Source organism: Pantherophis guttatus, chromosome 1 (assembly GCF_059756535.1).
Source record: "Pantherophis guttatus breed Tessera chromosome 1, ASM5975653v1, whole genome shotgun sequence".
Taxonomy (NCBI): domain Eukaryota; kingdom Metazoa; phylum Chordata; class Lepidosauria; order Squamata; family Colubridae; genus Pantherophis; species Pantherophis guttatus.
In genome coordinates this window covers 216,088,339-216,104,367 of record NC_142063.1, presented here as the reverse complement: position 1 = coordinate 216,104,367, position 16,029 = coordinate 216,088,339, and the positions used below count along the sequence as shown (strand labels likewise).

The 16,029-nt window shown below is 45.5% G+C and overlaps 1 long non-coding RNA gene across 1 annotated transcript; it reads left to right on the top strand.

Moving 5' to 3' along the window:
• The first annotated feature begins 810 nt into the window (after positions 1 to 810).
• LOC132711071 (uncharacterized) lies at positions 811 to 14,220 on the top strand. The gene is made up of 3 exons (XR_009621847.2): positions 811 to 879; positions 1,865 to 1,934; positions 13,672 to 14,220. It is a non-coding gene; the product is annotated as an uncharacterized LOC132711071 (long non-coding RNA).
• The last annotated feature ends 1,809 nt before the right edge of the window (positions 14,221 to 16,029 follow it).

The following is a 16,029-nucleotide window of genomic DNA, read 5'->3' as shown; positions in this document are numbered from 1 at the left end:
GTTCTAGGTAAGCATAATCTGCGCCCTGACAACTTGCTTAATGCTAAACAAACTACGGACAAGTGATTTAGTGATTGTGCGGGTTGGCTGAGAGAGCCGTAGCTTGACTTGAGATCAACAACGGTGCTTCATCATAAGATCACCTCTGATAATTTCCCTAAAAAGGACCTAAGAAAAGTATTGTACCATGAATAGGCGTTTTGAAATCCTCCGAACCAAGTTTTGACCTTTTTTTTCCAAAGGATGCGATTATATGCATAATCTCAGAATTATTTGCTGAAGCATATTTTTCTATCCTTCTAAGACAGTCTCTGTGGGAACACTGAAAATAGATGCAGACACTCTTTCAAGTTTGGCTGGTATAATGAGGTATATAGTTTGAGTGCTTACAAAGCAAATAAACATCACCAGTATTTATTATATTTCAGAGGGTGTCTCAACCCCCCCCCCAGCAACTGTCTGCTCCCTTCTTCTCAAACTTTTTCTTCCAGTTTAATTGCTTTTCAGGACATTTAAGCCAATGCCATTCACCTGAATAGAACCAGACTGGAGCACCCACCATCCTTTCTCCAGTTGCAAGCATACAATAAACATAAGGTCTGCAGAGCTTAAGCCATAAATCCCGCCATAGACAATCAAGCCTCATACCAATGAAATAGTGGGACTAGTGGCTAACCCCCTACTAGAATAATATGGCTTTGTAAGCCTTCCAGCCCAGTTGTTCTTCTATAATGAAAAACAATAGTTTGGTCAAAGAACAAACAACAACTTTTTTTTTGAAAGCCTGGAAGCCTCATATGGACTTTTTGCTGAAAGAAGAAGAAAAAAAAACAATGATTCATGGATTGGAAAACTGAGAAAGATGATGCCCAAGTGAAGGTACGAAGAGAGTAAAGAGGGAAGAGAGACAATAAAAATGTAATTATCTGAAAAGAAGGTCGGAAGTCATGTTTCTTAACTTTGGTTTTCTTTCCCTTTTTCTTTTCTCACATTCTGTTATTTTTCCTTTTGTTTTGTTATTATATGACATTTTCAATAAATATATCGTATTTTTTTTAAAAAAAAGAGAAACAGGAGAAATGCTTTACCCTTCTTCATTTTTAAATTGCTGCTTTAAATTTCCATTATATTCAGGCTAGAAATAGAAAAGATCCTGCAGGAGAATCATACCTATGATTTATAGGCAAGTAGACTGGTTATCCCTAGCGCCATGTAACGGGATGAGTTCCTGTTACTTGTCCCAGCTTCTGCCAACCTAGCAGTTCGAAAGCACATAAAAAATGCAAGTAGAAAAATAGGGACCACTTTGGTGGGAAGGTAACAGCGCTCCGTGCACCTTTGGCATTTAGTCATGTTGGCCACATGACCACAGAGATGTCTTCGGATAGGGCTGGCTCTTGGTCTTAGAAATGGAGGTGAGTACTGCCCCCTAGAGCCAGAAACGACTAGCACGCATGTGCGGGGGAACCTTTACCTTTACCTTATGTTATTTGGGATTAACAAAAGGGAGTGTCCTGAGTATAAGGGAGGTGAGAATTTCAGAAGAGGGATATTAAGGAAGGAGGTGGAAGATTTTTAAGAGGATTCATTTTCATGTTACTTTTTATTTGGGTCTAGCGAGGGAAGGCAGAATACCCTGGCCTCGTTCTTTGGCTAAATGTCTGCTCAAACAAGAACTTCAGGAAGAGAAGATCCGATGAGCTTGAAATGCATATTAATGATAGGACTTCCTGCTCAGCAATTTTTGCGCACCTTTTCTTTCTTTCTTTCTTTTTTTTAACTGTACTCCTCACTCTTTGTGAGGCTTGTCTTTTTAGATTGTGAAAGGGTTTGTTTCTTTTATTTTCTTCTTTTTTTCTTTTAGGAATGAGAGGCACTTTGGAAAACAATAATGATTTGATAAGCAAGGTGAAAATGCCACAATGCACAAGTAAGTAAGTAAATAAGTCAGACAGACTCTGGAATAGCCTAATGGTGAATGATGACATTCCAAAGGAATGAAGACTGACAAGTCTTAATGGGGACAAAAGCTTCAGTATGCCAACTGAAGTGCGGTAGCAGCTTGAATTAAGGACCGTGTTGGGATATATAGCTGTAGTTATCTAGCAACGTAGCATCTTTTTCAGTGCTGGTTTTCTCCACTCCCCCAGGACTCCTGATGACACAAGAGGGATAGAATCAAGATCACGTGAAGTGTTAATATCATGCTATAATGCCTTAGTAATGCCACACCTGGAATACTGCATCCAATTTTGGTCACCACAATGTAAAAAAGATGCTGAGATTCAAGAAAGAGTACAGAGAAGAGGAACAAAGATGATTAAGGGACTGGAGGCTAAAACATATAAAGAAAGGTTGCAGGAATTAGGTATATCTAGTTTAATGAAAAGAAGACTAGGTATGGTAGTAGTGTTCCAATATATGAGGGGCTGCTACAAGGAAAAGGGGGTCCACCTATTCTCCAAAGCACCTGAGCGCAGGACAAGAAGCAATGGATGGAAACTAATCAAGGAGAGAAGCAACCTTAAACTAAGAAAGAATTTCTTGAGTTGGAACAATTAATCAGTGGAACTACTTGCCTCATCCAGGCTGAGCTTTTACAAATGGGTATCTTAAATTCTCTCTCCCACTCCTTTTCCCTCTCCCTCACATTTTAAAGTACCTTAAGGTACTTTCTGGCTTTGGGGACTGGTGGGAGGGGGGAAAGGGAGAGGAAATGGTTATGCATGAGTGGCAGGCATGCATGCTTGCCCACTGCTTGTGCAAGTGGAGCTGCATGCATGCATGCGCTCACCCACTGCTTCTGCGGCCCGGTCCCAAACGGCCGATGGCCTGTTTATTAAGGATATTACATAAAGTAAAAGACAAATCTAAAGAAAAAGATCAGAAAGAAAGAGGAAAAATGAAAGAAAACTAAAGTTAGGAAATATACTTCCCACCTTCTTTTCAATAGGTATTCCCACCTTCTTTTCAATAGGTATTGACAAATTCATCATCTCCCCTTGAGCATCAGGACTGTCTGGGAAATTCTGGAAATTGAAGTCTATATATCGTAAAGTTGCGAAGTTTAAAAAAACACTGTCTTAGAGCTGGGGTCTCCAACCTTGACAACTTTAAGAGCTTTGCTGGCTGAGGAACTCTGGGAGTTGAAGTCCACAAGTCTTAAAGTTGCCAAGGTTGGAGACCCCTGTCTTAGAGGACTGTGTTTTTTTTAATACAAGCACTCCCTATGGTCAGCTTAAAAATGCCATATATCTAAAAAAAAAGTGAAATGCGTAGGATTTGGGGGTAACACACAAAGATTGCCTTCCTGCTTGATTATATAGAAGCCGTACAAGCTAAACCATGCTTATCTAGTAGATCTCAGCCTTGTCTCAGTTCATCCCTGAAGTTCATCCCTGTGAAGTCTGGCTATTAAAGATGTTATTTTATAACTAAATTGAAAAGTCTTTGAGGTTTAACAGTAGCATTCCATGCATTAGTGCAAAAGTAAAGGCTTTTTTTTTTTTAAACACAAGTTCATTTTCAGGTTTATGAACAAGAAAACATTGAAATCATGTTTTAGTAGGTAAGTTGCATATGTGAGTTACGTGAACGAGAAATGGAGAAATCCATCACTTTGCTGACATTTACATTTGGTGGGTTTGAAAAAAAGAAAAACCACCAAGTTTTTTTTTCTGTCCTGTTTCTGAAGCAATTTTCAGGGAAACTCATGTATGCTTCCCAGCATGGAGAAAACAACTTTGTCTTGCCAAACCTCTTTTAAAGACAAGGAGCCTCTCTGGCAAAAAGAGGCCGCAGCCTTAATTCATTATTTCAACAAAAATGGGCTTGATGCCGAATGTTCGACACCAGGATTTTAACTGAATCTGTGCTGCTGTGTTGTCCTGGATTTATCTTTTATTGTTTCCCAGTTTTAAAACCTTTAAAATCATTTTAGGATTTTAGAAAGCAATATTATGCTTTTAAGTTTCCGTTTAGATCTTATAAATCACGCAAAAAAGCTAACTCTGAGAGAAACTTAGACTTGAGTTAAGCCCATTTTTTATGAAACTTTTATTTATATTTCCCATTTCTCCTTCATACATTGCTATCTTATTATTAACTTGCTGTGACCCAGTCTGGTGCTTCCACTAGGCTAAAAGAGCGAGGCTGAAGTTCCAAACTCTCCACGAACATTTGGTGGGCGTGGCCAACTTGATGTCACTCACTTTCATCAGTCACATGACAGCCCCCGAGCCACACCTACTCAGCTGGTGATTAGGGCAGAGAACCGGTTGCTAAAAAACAATGGGAACCACAAAATCCTCCCTCTCTGTCTCCCCCTCTCTTTGTATCTCTCTATGTCTCTCTCTCTCCCCCTCTTTCTGTATCTCTGTCTCTTTCTCTCCCCCCTCTCTCTGTATCTCTCTGTATCTCTCTCTCCCCCCCCCTGTATCTCTCTATGTGTCTCTCTCTCCCCCTCTCTCTGTATCTCTCTGTCTCTCTCTCTCTCCCCTCTCTGTATCTCTCTCTGTCTCTCTCTCTCCCACCCTCTCTCTCTGTATCTCTGTATGTGTCTCCCCCCCCGTCTCTCTGTATTTCTCTATGTCTCTCTCTCTCTCTGTTTATCTCTGTCTCTGGCCCGGCCTCTTCTGCATCCCCCGCTGAAGTGGTTCGGGAATAACGAGAGGCACAACCAAGCAAGTGACAACAGCTCTTTTTTTTTTTTTTTTTTTTTTTTTTTAAATTTGATTTATATGCCGCCCTTCTCCGGAGACTCAGGGCGGCTTACAATGCGTTAAGCAATAGCCTTCATACTTTTGTATATTTTTATACAAAGTCAGCTTATTGCCCCCACAAACTGGGTCCTCATTTAACCTACCTTAGAAAGGATGGAAGGCTGAGTCAACCTTGAGCCTTGGAGAGATTCGAACCAGCAGTAAATTGCAGGCAGCTGTGTTAATAACAGGGTGCTTTAAACCACTGTAGTACCAAGGCTCTTTAATTTACAGTGAGACTTCAGCAAAAACTCAGAGGCTGCAGCCCTCCTTATATACAATCCTGGAGGGACTGTCAGCCAATCAGAAACGTAGGCAGGTTTGAAACTCCCGCTCAAAAGTATCAATACATAACACCCCTCCCTTCCCAGAAGGCACTGTCATTCAAAAATTTACATAAGTACACACAAAATCTCGCAGGTGCCCAGGGCGAGTTCTCGTCCTAGTTGACCTGCGCAGTTCAGTGTTTGGTGGGGCGTCGAGCTGGTCGGAGGGACTTTCTGTCTCTCCCGGCTCCGCCAATGGAACCTCCTGGATTTTGTCCGGGGCGTGGTTATCCCCGGTTGGGAGTGGCGACTCGCTGGGGCGGCGCTGGAACCAGGGCTTGTCAGCTAAGTATTCTCGCGAACCCGGGCTTGAATTAGCTGTTTTGGGAAAGTTGTTATAGTTAGGCTCGGATATGTCTAAATTTATGTTTGCTTCGCCGACTACCCTTTTTCTCAGCTGGTCTATGTGGCGCTTCCAGAGTCTGTCTACCCCAACGTCTACCGTATAAGATTTTGGGCCCGTTATGCCCACTATGGTTCCTGCAACCCATAGAGGTCCGCTGGCATAGTTGCGAGCGAACACCGGGGACCCAACCTGAAACTGTCTTAGTCCGGAGGTCTCTCCCTTGAAATTTTCGTGCAAATAGTTGGGGTGAAACCTATCTAACACGCATCGGAGCTTCCTGCCCATGAGGAGCTCTGCTGGGCTTCTCCCTGTGGCTGTGCATGGTGTGGCATGCTGGACAGCTAAGAATTGATCTATCCTGGCCTGCCAGTCCCCGTTATCTAGTCTGGATAGGGCCTCTTTGGCCGTTCTTACAAAACGTTCGGCCAATCCGTTAGAAGCCAGGTGGAACGGGGCCGATAGGGCATGGCGGATGCCCAGTCTGGCCAAGTATCCCTCGAACAGGGTTGCTGTGAACTGAGGGCCGTTGTCAGATACTAGGGTATCCGGTAGGCCATGTGTGGCGAACAGCTTGCGAAGGGCCTTAATAACAGCCTCGGCTGTGGTAGAGGGCATTAGAATGATTTCGAGCCATTTCAAAAAGGCATCTACTACAATTAAAAACGTTTGCCCGTGGAAGGGGCCAGCAAAATCAATATGGATCCTCCCCCATGGCCCTTTTGGTTTCTCCCACTCTCGGATGGGCGCTACCGGGGGATCGGGGCGAGACTCCTGGCAGGGTCTGCACTTCCCCACCCACTCAGAGATAACTTGGTCCATGTTGGGCCACCAAACGTAACTGCGGGCTAAACTTTACATTCTGACAATGCCCGGATGCCCTTCGTGCAACAATTCTAAGACCCTCGTTCGTAGTTTTGTTGGCACTACCACCCGATCACCCCACAACAAACAACCCCCTTGCGTAAACAGTTCGTTTCATTTGTTTACAAAACCTTGATAGTCCCCCCCGTCCACCTTGACCGGCCACCCTTTTAGCACCCACCCCATCACAGTACGAATGATCGGGTCCCTGGCTGAGGCTTTAGCCACTTCGGCAGAGGAAATAGGTCCCAAAGTTAATGTGTTCAGTAGAAGGACGGAGGCCTCAGGTGTTGGATTGGTCAGTAAGTCAGGTAGGGGACAGCGGCTGAGGGCATCCGCGTGACCCAGGGTCCGTCCAGGTCGATGTACAAGCTGGTATGAATAGGCCGAAAGAAAAATAGCCCATCTAGTCAAGCGTGGGGACAGAGCAGCGGGGGTGGGCCTGTCGCCTGCCAAAAGTCCTAGCAAGGGCCGGTGATCAGTCACAAGTTCGAATTGCCGACCAAAGAGATATTCGTGGAACTTTTTAACCCCCGCAATTGCAGCCAGAGCCTCTCTGTCCAATTGGCTATAGTTTCGCTCTGCGCTTGACAGGGTGCGAGAGTAAAACGCAATGGGCGCCTCTAGGCCGTTCGGAAGTCTATGGCCCAGGACGGCACCAACTCCTACGGGGGAGGCGTCACAAACCAATACAAGCGGTAGCGCTGCGCTGTATTGGATTAGGAAACTGTCTTCTGATAGAAGTCTCTTAACTGCCTCAAAAGCGGCTGCTTGTGGTTTCCCCCAGACCCATGGTACATTCTTCCCCAAAAGTTTGTGTAGGGGATCTGCGACGGTAGCTTTGTCTTTCAGGAACATTGAGTAAAAATTGAGCAGTCCAAGGAAGGCTTGGAGCTCAGCTTTGGTCTTGGGGGCAGGTGCGCTCTTAATTGCTCTCACCTTGCTTTCGGTAGGGTGGATGCCTGTGCCGTCCACCCTGTACCCCAAAAATTCAACGGAGGGGACAGCGATCATACATTTATTTCTCTTTAACCTTAGTCCCGCTTCCCTAAATCTAGAAAGGACGTTCCTTACTCTGTCCCCTAACTGACGTTCGTCCTGAGCGCTGACTAGAACGTCATCAAAATAGGGCACCACTCCGGGAAGCCCTTGCAGAAGGCGCTCCATGGTGCTTTGAAACAGGCCGGGTGCGACGCTCACCCCAAACTGGAGCCTGGTGCATTTGAATGCACCCCTATGAGTAACAATCGTTTGTGCCTCTGCCGTGGCATCATCAACTGGTAATTGTTGATAGGCCTGAGCCAGGTCTAATTTGGCAAAAATTTTTCTGGGCCCCAGGGAGTGTAGTAGATGATGCACGATCGGCACCGGATAGGCGCTCGGCTGCAAAGCCTTGTTGATCGTGCACTTGTAGTCGGCGCAGATTCTAATTGAGCCATCAGACTTTACTGGGGTCACTATAGGGGTTTCCCACTTTGCATGGTCGACGGGAACCAACACCCCTTGTTTAATCAGTTTGTCCAGTTCCGCATCGATCTTTGGTTTCAATGCGAAAGGCACCCGTCTGGCCTTGAGTCTTATTTGGGCTACGTTGGGGTCTAAATTAAGGGAGATAGGGGTCCCCACATACTTGCCCAACGTGTCCCCGAAAACGTCCTGGAACTCGGTCAGGAGACTGTCTTTTAACGATGACTTGAGCATCTGGTGGACGCCGGTGAAGCCCATGCCGAGGGCTCGGAACCATCCCATGCCGAGAAGGCTGGGAAGCTGCTTCGTGACGATGGTCAGTGGCAGGTCTCTTTCGTAGTCTCCGTAGGTGACTCGGAACGTGCCCACGCCTTCGAGGGGGACTCGGTTCCCCTGGTAGTCTAGGATGCGCAGTCTCTGTTTGGAGAGCTGGTCCTTCCGGAACGACGGCAGGAGGGTCTTTAGGGTCGCCCAAGACATTATGGAGAGAGCCGATCCGGTGTCGATCTCCATTGAGCATGGCTTGCCATTGATTTCGACCACCGTGCTGACTTTGTCCTCGATTTCCGCGCTGGCCTGGTCTATGTGAATGCTGCGGCCATCTCGAGGTTCAAATTCGCGCCGTTTTTTTGCGCCGCCTTCTCTCGTTGGTTGTTTCTGGCGCGTTGATTCTGGTTGGCTGCGGCGCTCACGTGGTTGGTGTTTTCTGGGCAGAATGGCTCTACAGACTCGCGCCAAGTGCCCTTTTTTCTCGCAACGCCTGCAAATAGCCTCCCTATATTTGCAGGACAGTCTGTGATGGTGCCCTCCACAGCTGGGACAGCTTCGCCGGGGGCTGCCAGTGTCCTTTCTCTGGTGCTCCGTTCAGAAGACGTCTTCATCCGACTCGGACTCCGAGCTGGATCCGGCGTCTTCTCTGTGCACCGGGGCAGACTTGGGGTTGTCTTTGCTGGTCAGCGGACGCTGCAGCGTTTCTGCGGCTTTTGTGGAGGCTTCATGAGCCCTGGCCTCGTCTAGGGCTCCAGCAAGCGTTAAATCAGGCTTGGCGAGCAGGCGCCGTTGCAGCCTAATGTCCCGGACACCACAGATGAGTTGCTCAAGCAACGCATCGTCCAAGTCTCTATAGTCGCAATGGGTTGCGGCTTTTCTCAGGCTGGCCATGTATGCGCTGACCGGTTCTCCCTCTCGCTGTATGCGCTGTCTGAGTTGGTATCGTTGCACGAACTTGGAGGGCACGGGAGCGTAGTGAGCCCGGAGCGTGGCCATCAGGGTGTCCCAGGAAACCGTCTGGACCGGCGTTGGCTTGCACAGTGACTCTGCCATCTCGAACACGTCCGGTCCGCAGTGGCTTAGGAAGAGGGCCCTCTTCCGATTAGCGGAGAGCCCTTGCATGTCGCTGACTTCGAGCGAGCATTCGAACCTCGTCAGGTACGAGACCCATTTTTCGCGGGTCGAATCAAAAGGCTTGGGCGGAATGTAGGCAGACATGTTCGGTGTGCCTCCTGTAGTTCGCCTCGTCGCCTAGCTGAAGCTCGTGGTCTCACTGGTTCGCTTGTTGTAACCTCTATCCCACCTTCGTCGCCAATGAAGTGGTTCGGGAATAACGAGAGGCACAACCAAGCAAGTGACAACAGCTCTTTAATTTACAGTGAGACTTCAGCAAAAACTCAGAGGCTGCAGCCCTCCTTATATACAATCCTGGAGGGACTGTCAGCCAATCAGAAACGTAGGCAGGTTTGAAACTCCCGCTCAAAAGTATCAATACATAACACCCGCCATCGCCCTTACCTTTTCAGGCCAGGCCTTTGCAGCTCTCTGCACCACAGCAGAAACTTGGGGGCCCCCTCCATCCTCCCTACACAGATGTTCTCTGGGGGCTTGACGGGGAGACACATAGCAGGGAAGGGAAGGGAAGGGAAGGGAGGGAGGGGGTGTGGTGGGGGTTCGAGGCTTGTTTGGGGCTTCCCGCCCGAAGGAAGGAAGTGGCAAAGCCAGGAGCCACGCACACCCCACTGGACCCCTGCTGTGCAGTTCTCCTCCCCTGCCTGCCAAGGGTAGGGGAATGATTAAATCCCCTGCTCTTCCAGGCGAAACGAGGAGGGCCAGCCATCCTTCCTCCTGGCTGTTTCTGCCCCCCGAAGCCTCCTCAGAGCTCCTTTTCTGCCAGAGGCCGAAATTTTTGTGTAGGCTCCGTGAGTTGCCAGAGCGCCCACCTGGGAATCAAAGGCGGCGCTGGTCAAAGGCAACCCCGAGGTTCCAGTTGCCTCCATCTCCCGCTCACCAACATAGCGCCGGTTAGCAGCTGGTCTTTCTGACCTCGGGGCCCGTGGTAGTGCTGGGCCAGGTGCGATTCGGGCCAGGCGAGGGACGGAGGGTTCCCACTCGGCAGACCCAGGCAGCCTCGTTGCCAGGTGTTCTTTGGAGGGATGGGCAGCATTGGCGGGTGAGGCTAGTTTGCAGGGTGGCTGGGGGAGGGGGAGGTAAGAGCCAGGCTCGGGCGGGCCCCACCCAGCCCTAGAAGCTTCGGCTGCGAGGGCTTCGGCTGCTGAGCCTGGTGTCAGGATATGGCCCTCGGGCGTCTCTGCCTTCCAAATGTGCAGTTTCTTGGAAGCAATATGGAGAGTCTAAATATAAGGAGCAGAAATCTGTTGAGCGTAATCAGGGCTGGGAGGCTGCCATGTTGGTTTTATGTCCAGCAGATGGCGCTGTTTTTCAATGTTTTTCAATGTTTGTCAATGTCTTTCAATGTTTTCCAATGTTTTTCATGTTTTTACCTGTCACAGGTGTGACATGTATATAATATAAGTATATAAAAACATGCCCATAGTCGAATGCAACGTTGTGTCAAATTTTGAAAGCAATCGGTGAAGAACTTTCAGAGATGTGCGGTTATGTACAAACGGACATTTACATTTTTATTTATATAGATTACTGATAAAAAGGCTGGCCATATGTGAGACTACAAAACAGTATTCTCCTTTGGACACTGAATTTCATCTCCCAGAAAATATTTATGTAGGACCAAATGCTAATTGTTAATTTTGGCTCCAAAATTCCTGCTCATCAATGAATCCCAATGGGCTTAAGATTTCCATGGGGGAAAAATAGTGGTGGTTGGGAAATATGCATCTTGAGACTTTGTAGGGAACTGGATACCAAGATAAGCAGCCTTCATGGAAGGCTGCTTATTATCTGAGAGTAGCTTTAGCGCTAAAGATGAGGTGACTTCTAGATGGCAGGGTGCAAAGTGCACATTCATTTGTGAGAGACATCTTTTTTTCATGCATTTGGAGTTATCATAACAGCCATTGGCTGCATTGTCATCAAACTCTAGGGATGAGTTACACATTGTCTGAGCAATCTATTGGCCTAGAAAATCTTAAACCCCTCCCCACAAACATGTCATTTTGAAAAAGTGGACGTTCAACATCCGTCTGTTCACAACGATAGTAGCAGGCTTCCTGAGAGATGGATCACAATTTGTGCAAATAAAACTCAAATCCAGAGGCCTTGGAAATCAAAGGGTGGTTGGGAGAGGACTTTCAGCCAATAACCCACATCTATTTAAAACAAAAAACAAATAACCAATGCAGAATAATATGTTAAATCAGCAGCTAAAATATGTGGTATAAAAACATTATTGCTTTATTTAGTCAGAGAATTCTGTAAAACAGATCCCTGGGTAAATGTTCATTTAAATAAATTTCTGATCTCAATTTTCACATTGCAGGGTGAAGTTAAGGCTAGGAAGTAACTGTGTATAAATTGCCATGCCTTCTCTCTCTCTCTCTCTCTCTCTCTCTCTCTCTCTCTCTCTCTCTCTCTCTCTCTCTCTCTCTCTCTCTCTCTCTCTCTCTCACACACACACACACACACACACACACACACACACACACACAGATGGGCTTCATTTTCCTTCCATGCAAAAGGTATTGATTTAACAGTAGGATCCATAGCGGAATCACTGTTGCTAATTTACAAAATATCTATCTTTTTAGAGATTATTTCTGTTGTAATTATTGTAGTCATTGGTGATCTCAGATAAAAAAACAGAATTTCCGTCTGCATAAATACTTCTGAAATATGACAACACACTTTAAAGCCTAACCTAAACCTGCTTTGGCAACTCCAGAAGGGTTATTGGAAATGTAGTGGAAGACTGAAATATTCAAAGGGAGGACTGTGGGAGATGATGTGGGGGATATGTAGAATTGAAATTGAGGATGGAGGGTGGGGAGACATAATCTTTTTAAGGGGTAGATGGCTTGTGTTTAATTTTTAAAACAGCAATCCCATATTGCCTAATGCTGGACCCCACAAATATGAAAACAAGAATGCTCTTTATACAGACTTTCAGCAGATCTCACTGTTAAGTTACACATTATGGTGGCCATATGGAAGCCACCACAATTTTGTGGTGCTCTCTGTAAGCCTGGAAGTCCCTTGAATCAGAGTGGCACCATATGTCCCTACCTCCCAACCCCAGGATTGCTTGACCTCAGCCACCACTGAGGGGATGATATATGTGGTAGGTAAACATTCTAATCTGGCTCCCACATGGGAGTGCTGTCAAGCAGTAGTGCTTTAACTTGGCCTAAACTTTAGGCCAAGACTGGGTTAGACCCCTCTCAGTGCAAAATAATGCTACAAAATAAAGCATTGTTGTAAGACTTCTCTCTGGCAATGTCAGTTAACCAACCCCCCAGTGGTAAGATTCAAAATTTTTTACTACTGGTTCTGTGGGCATGGCTTGGTGAGTGTGGCATGGCTTGGTGGGCGTGGCAGGGAAAGGATACTGTAAAATCTCCATTCCCACCCCACTCCAGGGGAAGGTTACTGCAAAATCCCTATTTCCTCCCAATCAGCTGAGACTCGGGAGGCAGAGAATAGATGGGGGCGGGGCCAGTCAGAGGTGGTATTTACCGGTTCTCCGAACTACTCAAAAATTCCACTACCGGTTCTCCAGAACTGGTCAGAACCTGCTGAATACCACCTCTGCAACCCACCCACCCCCAGTCATTCTTTGAGCCACTCTCTGTGCAATGCTATCTAGTACACAGGCAGTCAACATCCTGTTGACTACATGTTGATGTATCTCTGATTTCATTGAAATCTGTATTCAGGAAATAGGCTACCTCTTTTCCTCTAAAATAATCTAATTCAGAAGACCATAGCTGCCCATTCAGAAAGCCCAGCCCAGGTACCTCCTTACTTGGGAATTAATCCTCAGCGGAGCTTAAAGTCTTGCAAGGAAAAGAAACATTGCAAAGAACTGTCAATAAAGATTCTCAGTCATCCGGGTAGATGTTCGTCAATATATTGCCATGCCTTTTGGGGAAGAAACCCTGAGGTTGGTGTGGGAATACTTCTAAGAATTTTAAGAGTTGGACCATTCCAATGACTCTCTGCCTACTCAGATTCCCCTAATCAACTTGTTCAGATTGAAGAAGCTACTTGGGTAAGCAGCGAAAGGTCTCTCAAACCAGGGGTGAAATCCAGCAGGTTCTGACAGGTTCTGGAGAACCGGTAGTGGAAATTTTGAACAGTTTGCAGAACCGGCAAATACCAGCTCTGGCTGGCCCCAGAGTGGGTTGGAAATGGAGATTTTGCAATATCCTTCCCCTAGAGTGGGGTGGGAATGGAGATTTTGCAGTATCCTTCCCCTGCCAAGCCACGCCCACAGAACCGGTAGTAAAAAAAATCCAATCGCAATGACTCAACTCCCAGACATTGCAACGAAACTCAGAGATAACTTCAAGTTGTTTTAAGAACATCTTGATGAAGTGTTCGTCCCAACTGCAAATATCTTTAAATGCCAAACTGGAAAGTTTACTACTTTAAAACAACTGGCTAGTCTAATAAAATCTACTGCCTCTTACCTCTCCCTCACCTTTTCTCTTTTTCTCTCTAGGTTCATGTCCTTTCTCCGCTACTCATTTCTGAAAAATGTCACTTGTGGAAGATAAAAAAAATAATAATGGAAACTGTGGGAGGGCAAGGAAAGGACCAGAGGCAACGGCACTCTTCAGTAGTCAAACTGAATGGCTGAACTACTGGAAGATTATTTGAAATTACCCATTTAGGCAATTATGTTCCTGTCTGCCAAGACTTATGCTGGAGTGGTAGGCCTTTCAAGTTCTTTTTCTTGTCTTATGACAATTTAGAAAGGAGCTAAATTTTCCATTCCGTTTCACTAGGCAGGACTAAGGTAAGACTATTTTGATTAAGTGTCTGAGCAGACTTTTTTGAACTCTATTAAATCAGAGAACAACAGTCACTGCGAATATGTGATGGCTCAGGGTCTCTCCATGGTTTTTATGTCTTTTCTTTCCTAACAGAATTCAGAAATGTGCAGCCCTACTCTAGAATACACCTTTCTCAGGATATATTTCTTAAGTGCGTGTGGGCATTGTAGAATAAAAAAAGATTTCTTCTTTGGTGTGCTCATTTAAAAAACAACAATGCCATCCTAATTTATTTTTATTTTTATAATATGCAGAAAGAAAGAATCCAGGCAAAAAGGATACCCCTGTCTATTCTATATCTATATTCATGTTACGCTGGACAATTACATTATTAGCATTCAAGACCAGTAAGAAGAAGAAAAAGAAAGAAATTAACATTTTGCCCAGTGTAAGCAATCTGCATTTTTAAATAGTCCCCCAAGTAGAATTCCTATTCAGTCTGATAATGAAAGACAAGTGAACTTTTCAGACAAGATAGAAAGTGGATGTAATTCTAATTCTGTAGCATCTGTCTCTTTGCAATCAGAATATCCATTTTTTTTATCTATTAGTTTCCAGACTGTGGGAACTGTTGCATTTGGAGTGCTATGCGTCCAACAATTATCTGAACATACTGATTTCTTCCTTAAAAGAAAGATAGGCTTGCAATTTTTGCAAACTATTTTTTTTTTTTTGTTCATTTAATCATGTTTGAATCTAGGTATATGATATCTCAATGCAAAATGGTATTCATGTACTTGGCATTCTAATTCAATTTTTCATACTTCCCTATATGCCTGTACATATAATCTGGCATATTCCAGCAACTGTTCATAATTAGTTACTATTCATGGGGCTACCAAGACACAGTTCTTTCATTTTGTGTATAAAGCATATGCATCTCCCACATTACACAAGGTTCTTACAGCAACACCCAAAATTCATCTGCAAGTGTGCATTTCTACCCTACACAGCCAACTTGGGGAATTGCACTACAACATATTTGAAGGACTTAATATAGTTTTGCATTAACACTCTGTCAATGTATGCTTCTCACTGAAAGAAGTTGCAAAATATATGGAACGTATCTTGTGGATCAGGGGTCCCTAACCTGTGGGCCTCAGCCCACTACAAGGCCGTGACCTATTTGCAACTTGTCTGTGTGAGTTGTGAGCTGGCACATGCACCCAGCCCCACTCATGTGAGCAGTGGGCGCTGGTGCTCACAGTCCCACTTGCACGAGTGATGGGTATGTACACCCGCCGCCTCACGCAAATGAGGCTGTGCATGCACGAGCCTGCCTCTCACACAAAACCATCTGCTCTTCCCTCCTTGCCCCCCCCTCCCCGGTGCCGGACTGCCAACCTGAAAAGGTTGGGGAACGCTGCTGTAGATTACTATGTCTGCCATAATATGATGCCTACCAGTTCTATCCCACAATCAGTGCAGAGCTGTCCAGGTAAAGTAGGAATGAGGAATGAATGATCCTACAGATGTCATTGAACCGTAATTTAGTAATATCTTAACTAAGTTGAGGATTCTCTGATTTCTTATCAAATGAACTAAACAGAAGAAAATTAGTCAGCTAAAATATTTGGGGACTATCTATGTGTTCTGCCCCAGCTATGGACCCCAAAGAACGTAGCACACACAAAGTCTGTACAAACCTTAGTTTACTAAATTAAATCAGTCTTTTTCATATAAAGGCTGTTAATTAACTTTCTTAACAGCCTATAAGAATCCAAAGAATAGATAATCGTAATCTTACTATGGTTGACAGACAGCCCAGAAGCAATTTGCAGGAAACTTGATAAGAGAACTAAGATCAGGACGCGAAGGAGAGTGAACGAAGTTGTTCCCTGAAAATTGCCTCAGTCATCGTCCTTCCTGAAATAGGCTAAGGGAGTGGCCAATTAGCTTCAAGCCTTACTCTCGAGGAGACCTCCTCCTGAGGAACCACTCCTGCCTTTTGGCAGCTCTGCGCACCCGTGCATCGAGAAGAGGCTCCTCCTCTTCTTCCTTTTCACTTATGGAAGCTTCTGGAG